Genomic DNA, 7,826 nt, shown 5'->3' with positions numbered 1-7,826 from the left:
AGTCTTCTGTTCACAGTGTGTCCCGTGTCATTGCTTAACCTTATATCTAACAAGAAAAAGCCTTTAGTTAAAATATAACCGGAGTTGATTAAGGCAGACACACTAAATGACCACTCTGAACTTCTGATCTAATAGAGATAGTAAAAGCAAATATTAAATATTCATATTTGCATGTCAATGTTTAATGACAAATGTTTTGTAATAAAGCAAATTCAAGAGTCCATGACCTGTTTGCATAACTGTTCTGTTTCTAAGATATTTGAAAGTACTGCAGTAAAAAACAATGACTTTTCGAATTTTGCATGCAAATGAATGGAAATAGAAAACACTATACTAAGTGAGGTAACCCAGACCCAAAAAGATGAACATGGGATGTACTCACTCATAATTGGTTTCTAGCCATAAATAAGGGTCACGGAGTCTACAATTGGTGAACCAAAGAAGCTAAGTAAGAAGGTGAACCCAAGGAAAAATATATAGTTATCCTCTTGGCTATGGGAAGTAGACAAAATTGCCGGGGAGAAAATTGGGATCTTGGGGGTGGGGTGGGATGAGGGTAAGGGGAGATGGGGAGAGAAAAGGGAGAAGGGGAGGATGGGGGAAACTTGGTGAAAAAGGATGATTGGGATAAAGGAAGGTTGGGTAGGAGAGCAGGGAAGCAAAATTCTTAGTTAAGGGAACCACCTTAGGGTTGGCAAGAGACTTGACCCTAGAGTGGCTCCCAGGAGCCCAAGGCGATGTCCCCAGTTAGTTCCTTGGGCAGCTGAGGATAGGGAACCTGAAACGACCCTATCCTATAGCAATACTGACGAATATCTTGCATATCACCATAGAACCTTCATCTGGTGATGGATGGAGATAGAGACAGAGACCCACACTGGAGCACTGGACTGAGCTCCCAAGGTCCCAATGAGGTGCACAAGGAGGGAGAACATGAGCAAAGAAGTCAGAATTGACAGAGTAGGCTGAGTGATATTATCTGCTAAGGCAGTCAGTTGGTTCATCTTAATTGTCCACAGGCCTTTCATAAGCCCGAGAAGTAGTTGAATAGCTTGTTATCAGAATCTAGTCCACAAAGGCTCTAAAAAGTAAATAAGTACGTGCATCTACATTCCTTCCCCTCCAGGAAGCACTACCACCATTCCTGAGGTCATCAATATCTGTAAGATTGCACATACCGGACTCTCTGAACATAGCGGACAATGAGGACTACTGAGAACTCAAGAACAATGGCAATGGGTTTCTGATCCTACTGCACGCACTGGCTTTGTGGGAGCCTAGGCAGTTTGGATGCTCAACTTACTAGACCTGGATGGAGGTGGGGGTTCCTTGGACTTCCCACAGGACAGGGAACCCTGATTGCTTTTCGGGCTGGGGGGGAGACTTAATTGGGGGAGGGGGAGGGAAATGGGAGGCGGTGGCGGGGAAGAGACAGAAATCTTTAATAAATAAATAAATTAAAAAAAAAAAAAAAGATTGCACATGCAGATTCTGGTAACTGTCATGTGATTTTAGTTTTTGGATGACCTAGGATCAGAAGAACAACAGAAAACATACTAGTTAGAGATTTTAAATATAGGTGCAAATCTGTAATCAAGTGATCAAAGCATCAGGGTATTTTAAATATTAAATATTAAATTGAATTATTTAAATTGTTTTAAAGCCTCCCAGCAATAATCATCCAAGACCAAAGTAGTGTACTTGAGAGAGCTGCACCTTCTGTTTTCATTTAAAGGTGATGCTAGGATTTACAGGAGAATTATTTGAGTGGTGGATTAATGACAGATGTGGCATGTGATGACGCTGGAACAATGAGAAGGGGTTTTCAATTGAACACATAGAGTACATTGTGGATGGAAGAAACTGAATATCTAAGAATATCATATGTTTGTTTTAATTATCAAGTTAAAGATAGTGCCATCCATTTCTATCCTGCTTATTTTTTTCCCATTACCCTCTTTCCAAAATAACAAATGGAACCAAAGTCACGCGAGGAATCTGTATAGAAACACTGTCATATAGGCTTGCTTATTAGTACATGCACACTCATGCATACTCATGTGTCCAGTAAGTTGGAAGAGGTTTTCGCAAATGTAGTAATGTTGTTAGCATCAGGAATCCTAGACTGTTATCAAAATATTAAGTGCAGGAATGGAAAACTTCACTTTTAGTTGTTGGTTTGCTGTGGGTGTGGTGCCATTAACTCTTCTGAAACAATATAGACTCTAATCATTTTTCTTGATTGCTTCCCAGAACTTGAAGATAAGATGTCTGAAGACATACATTTCAGATTAGGGCCTGGAGCAATTCAGAAGCAATTGGTCTGGAATCTTCCTCTCTGAGGACTTTCATAGTATTGGAAGAGGCTACACAAAATCTCTAGGGAGAAATGTAATCAATATTCTTATTAACTGTCAGACCTATGGCTTATAACAATGACTGGCATGGCAAGATATCCATAATAGCAAAATTGTGACACTTTTATCTTAGGTGTAATCAAGATAAATCTAAGTCTAATTGGATTTGAGGCCAACTGAGAGGTAAGAAATTCATGTGTGGTACTGTAAAGTGAGTCAGCTGCCCAGGACTGGAGAAATCACAGACCCCAGAAGTAGCGCCTCCTACTGCTGTTTTCGAAAACAAGTATAATTTCCAAATTATTTACTAGCTTATAATCACAGGTGACTGTAGCTCTCACAACTCATCAAAATGTTTTATTGCAGCAAGTGGAGAATATTGCAAAGATCCACAGCTGGTCAAAAAGAACGAGAATAAATGATCATTGGATGCCCAAGGCCAATAAGTACACTTAGAGCAGCACAACTTCTAAATCAAAGGCTATGGAAACATTTTGGAAAATATAGCAGAAGAGCATAAGAGCCAGGGGACCAGCATGCTTGATGGACAATGGTGCTTTATATATTTTATAGGGATCTTGCATCCAAGAAATCTCACCAGTGCTCCAGTGTGAGCACTGGACTGAGCTCCCAAGGTCCCAATGAGGAGCAGAAGGAGGGAGAACATGAGCAAAGAAGTCGGGACCACGAGGGGTGCACCCACCCACTGAGACAGTGGAGCTGATCTACTGGGAGCTCACCAAGGCCAGCTGGACTATTACCAAAAAAAGCATGGGATAAAACTGAACTCTCTGATCATGACGAACAATGAGGGCTGATGAGACGCCAAGGACAATGGCACGCAGTTTTGATCCTACGCAATGTGCTGGCTTGGTGGGAGCCTAGCCAGTCTGGATGTTCACCTTCCTAGATATGGACGGAGGGGGAGGACCTAGGACTTACCACAGGGCAGGGAACCCTGACTGCTCTTTGGACTGGAGAGAGAGGGGGAGAGGAGTGGGGGGAAGGGGAGAGGGGTGGGAGGAGGGGGAGAAGAGTGGGAGGAGAGGGAGAAGAGTGGGAGGAGGGGGAGGGAAAGGGGAGGCTGGGAGGAGGTGGAAATTTGTTTTTTTTTTCTTTATTCTTCTTTTATCAATAAAAAAATGTTAAAAAAAAAAAGAAATCTCACCAATAGGATTGCCTAAAGAAGACCAGTGTAATGACAGCACCATTTGTCCTGTCATCATAGATGGGGAAATTTCAGAGTCCTCTTCCTATCGGGAAAACTGTGAACAATCAATGGCTGCACAATGGGAGTGCCGGGTTTCTGATCTATTATCCCATCCTCCATTGTCAGCCCTAAACATGTGTATTTAACAAGCAACAAAAATTGGACTCAGTGGGAATGTGATATATATGGTAGAGGGCAAAGCAGGAGGTGAAGGAAGAAGAAAGGAGCCTATAAATGATAAAAATATAAGGCCTGCGTATGGTTTCCTCAAAAATGAAGTATTTCACAAAGGAAAATGATAAATAACACATGTACTAAGTCTGACACAAGTCTTTTTATGGCATTTAGGACAACCAGGACAACCTGAGTATTGTGCTAAGACAACCATGACAATCAGAGTGCTGTATTGATCCAGGAATACAATTATAGTGCTGTATTGTTGATGGGAGGTGGTGGCACATACCTTTAATTTCAGCATTTGGGAGGCAGAGGAAGGCAGATCTTTGTGAGTTTGGGTCCAGCCTGGTCTACAAGTGCTACTTCCAGGACTGTCTCCAAAGTTACAGAGAAACCCGGTTGTGAAAAAACAACGAGATGCTGTATTGTTGTATGGTAAACAGTGTGAACTTTTTGTAATGGGCAATATGTCATTGATCATTAATGTTTCTTAGTGGTTTTTAAAAACTTCTGCTTTAGAAAAGGGAACAGGTATAAAATTGAATCTCTAAAAATCGAGGTAAGAACACAATGCTTCCCATAATAGGCAGACACTTTTACAATGCACACTTTGTTCCTGGAATACAAAATTACAATGCCAGCTCATATTTCATTCTCTTTCAAGCAAAAAAAAAATATTTAAAAATTGGCTTAATTTTTGACTTTTCTAAAACAAAATAATTGGCTTCCTATCACTCTTAGCTTGTTACTCATGCTTCAGTTTCCCAGTGTCTCACCCAGAAGGTCCTTTTGGAAGACCCTGGTATTGGGACCTAAAGTATCTGGTTTCATATCCTTAAATCTCTAAAACACCTGTTAGAGGTTAGGCAATAATTTGTATCAGATTTCAAAACTTAAAATCTAGTATTGTACAAATTAGACAATGCATAGCTAAATGCCATTTGATTCCCCAGTGTGTCTACCAGGTAAAGAGACATTAGACCATAAGAACTATCAAAACATAAGACAGAGTATGGCAACACCACCTATGACTTTCTTTATATTTAATCAAGTTATTGTGATTTTTTGTGCAGTTATGTGCAAACACGAGTTAATGAAACATGAATATATTTAAGAAAAGTTTATATGTTCATAAGTTATCTGCAAGGAAGAATGATTACACTTCATGTGTATTTACCATAATACTTCTAATTTTCCATTCTTAATTTCATGCCAATTTAAAATAACCTCATATCTAGGTTAAAATTATATAATTCTTGGTTTATGTATGTGCAGTAGTCCTGTTGACTGCAAGATGCAGGACTCTCAGTTACTTCTCTAGCATGTTTGACTGCATGCCAACTTGTCACACCATTATGTTGATGAACTGAACCACTAAACTGAAAATGAGTGCTTTTCTTTATAAGAGTTGCCGTGGTCACCTTGTCTCCTCACAACAATAGAAATAACAATAGGTTAAGACTGATTCTGAACACATTTTTAGGAGTTATTAGCTTATCATATTAAAGATTTGCCTTTGAAAATCCACTCAACTGCATATTCTCACTTGAGTTCTTGTTCAATATCATCATCTTGGAACTCTACCTAGGAAGGTTCCTGTGAAGCAGTTGACTAACTATATCAGCAGCTTACTTCATTCAATCTTACAATAAGCCAATGTGCTCTGCCACCTCCAGACTGCCATAGGAAGTAAAACTTTGTAACTCAATTGGCTCAAACTGTAGCGATCCTTCAGGAAATAAATGAGTATGACTTTTTCTTCCACTGGTATCAATTTTAAGTTTCTGCATACTTATATACAGACTGATGAAGAAATATGATAGCCTCAACAGCAATAAAATTGTCAGGAATCCTGGCATGAGGGTCTTTTCTTAAAAAAGTCCAAAGGAGCAGAAGGTAGTCCCATCCACCCATTATTTTTCCTAGGTTGCTGTCTCAAATGCTAGCCTGATTGTTTTGACCTCTGTTGAAACTCTTACATTCCTATGAAGCACTCAGCTAGTTTTACTCATTTGGACCCCAAAGAGGTTGAATTGTTCATAATCAGAAACACTTCCTAATGACATGAGAAATAAAGGGTTAGTGTCCATAAATTTACATCTCCAGGAAGCAGAAGGACTACTCACTGATGAGAATGTTTCCACCTTTAAAAAATTGTTACAGACCTTGGATTCTGACTGGAAGCACTCTGGGCCCAAAGGCGTGACTTCACTCATGGGCAATAAACCATCACCCTATATTGCTAGCTGACAATATACAAGGCCCATCATGTGTTATCAGTACAAAGCTCCAATCAATACTTATTCAGGCAGATAATAAATGTTTAAGACTATGGGGGCTGAGAAATGCAGGATCATGTCCTACATTGTCTGGCAGTCAGCGAATCTGAGAGACTAACTGTCAATCTGCACCTCCAGACACAGGATGTTGTCGCCTGGCCTCTTTTGAAGTTGGGTAACTCTGTGGTCAGGCTATGCTAATACGAATCTGCTCCTTCCATTTTAACTATGAGGACACCCAGGAAAGAGGTTTTATTCCGCCTCTTTACCAAGTGGACTTGAGTAAAACATGACTTAAGTCACCTAGCTACCTAGGCAACAAATTTTTAATGAAGTAATACCTGCTCCCCTGCTTTACCTTCATATCAAAGCTGTTGGGAAAATAAACGCGGGTGATTTCTGGATCTGAATAATCACTGAAATTCCCTCCTGGTGCTGTCATGTGAGTTTTGTCTTCCCTTTTCCCACACGTCTACCCTGGAAAGAAGTGGTTTTTGTTAGGGTAGTCCCCTACATAAAACCAAGATAACACGGTGCAACTTGTATTAGAATGCTTATTTATTTTCATCCTACAAATTTTATTTGTGAAATTTGAGAGAAAATGCTATAAAATTTTTCTTTGGCAGTCTATTTTTGACACACTGCTCCTTGTTTGGGTTATGGAGACCTATGGATGCTCTTTGAGAATGTAGTGAATTTATGATAAAAGACATGTGTGACTTAACAGGAGAAAACAGACTTCCAAAGATGGGCCTATATAAGGCTCATCTTCCTGCTTTTTTCCCATGACCATTGACCCTCCCAACCTTTCACTTGTCATTAGGTTTTAATGAGGGATAATTGTGATGCCTTCGTGTGGCAATTTTCTCTGAGATAAAATCTTTCATCTTTTAGGGAAGTTCCTTAAGATTCAGAATATCTTGAGAGAGAAAAAACATTCCATCCTACAGGAAAGCTCTCTAAGACTCAGGATGTTCCGAGGGATACTAAAACATCCTATCCTGTAAGACAGCTTCTTGAGTCTGGAAAGTTAACAACTCAAAAAATTTCAGGAACTCTCTGAGACCAAGTAGATTCACTTGACCCTCTATAACATCTTATAAGCAGTAACAATTGTTATGATATCCTCTCTTACAAGATGAATAACCTGAAGGAGGAAGAGACAATCCAAGCTGTCTGGAAGAGTTTCGGGACAACTGAGCAGCTTTGTAGAGACATTTTCTAACCTGTCAAGCTGCCTTCTATTTGTGCAGTGAGCTCTAGTTTTCAAGATTACATGAGACTGATGATAGGGACTTAACTTGTAGTTGAAAGAGAACAACCACAAAATTGTTCTAGCATAATTAAAATCTTGACAAAAGTATTAAAATACCTACATAGGAGACATATTAATATATGGATACATTAACATATCTAATACGAGCCTATTAGAAAAAGCCACAAAAGAGCGACTGTTCAAAGGATTATTCCTGATATCAAAGATATGTTATAATAAAGAGTTACAGGATGAGACTAGAATACACAAACAGATATAAAATATTTGAAGTTAAATTTCATTTAAGAGTGGCAAATACATTACTCATTTAAAACAAGGAGTTATTTTAAATTTTATTAGTATTCAGAGACATGTTCTCAAGCTCATCCCTATAGCAACTGAGAAAATAATAGAGTTATTTAAATTGTTCTTCAATAAAATTATTTTCACGTTTGGACTAGCTCTTGTGATCTAGCTGCTCCCACTCCCCCTATCAGACAACAGAACTTCCTTGTAGTCTGTAATTGACAAGGATGTTTATGTTTCTG

Source organism: Microtus pennsylvanicus, chromosome 12 (genome assembly GCF_037038515.1).
Source record: "Microtus pennsylvanicus isolate mMicPen1 chromosome 12, mMicPen1.hap1, whole genome shotgun sequence".
NCBI lineage: Eukaryota > Metazoa > Chordata > Mammalia > Rodentia > Cricetidae > Microtus > Microtus pennsylvanicus.
Note: the sequence above shows the minus strand (reverse complement) of the source record.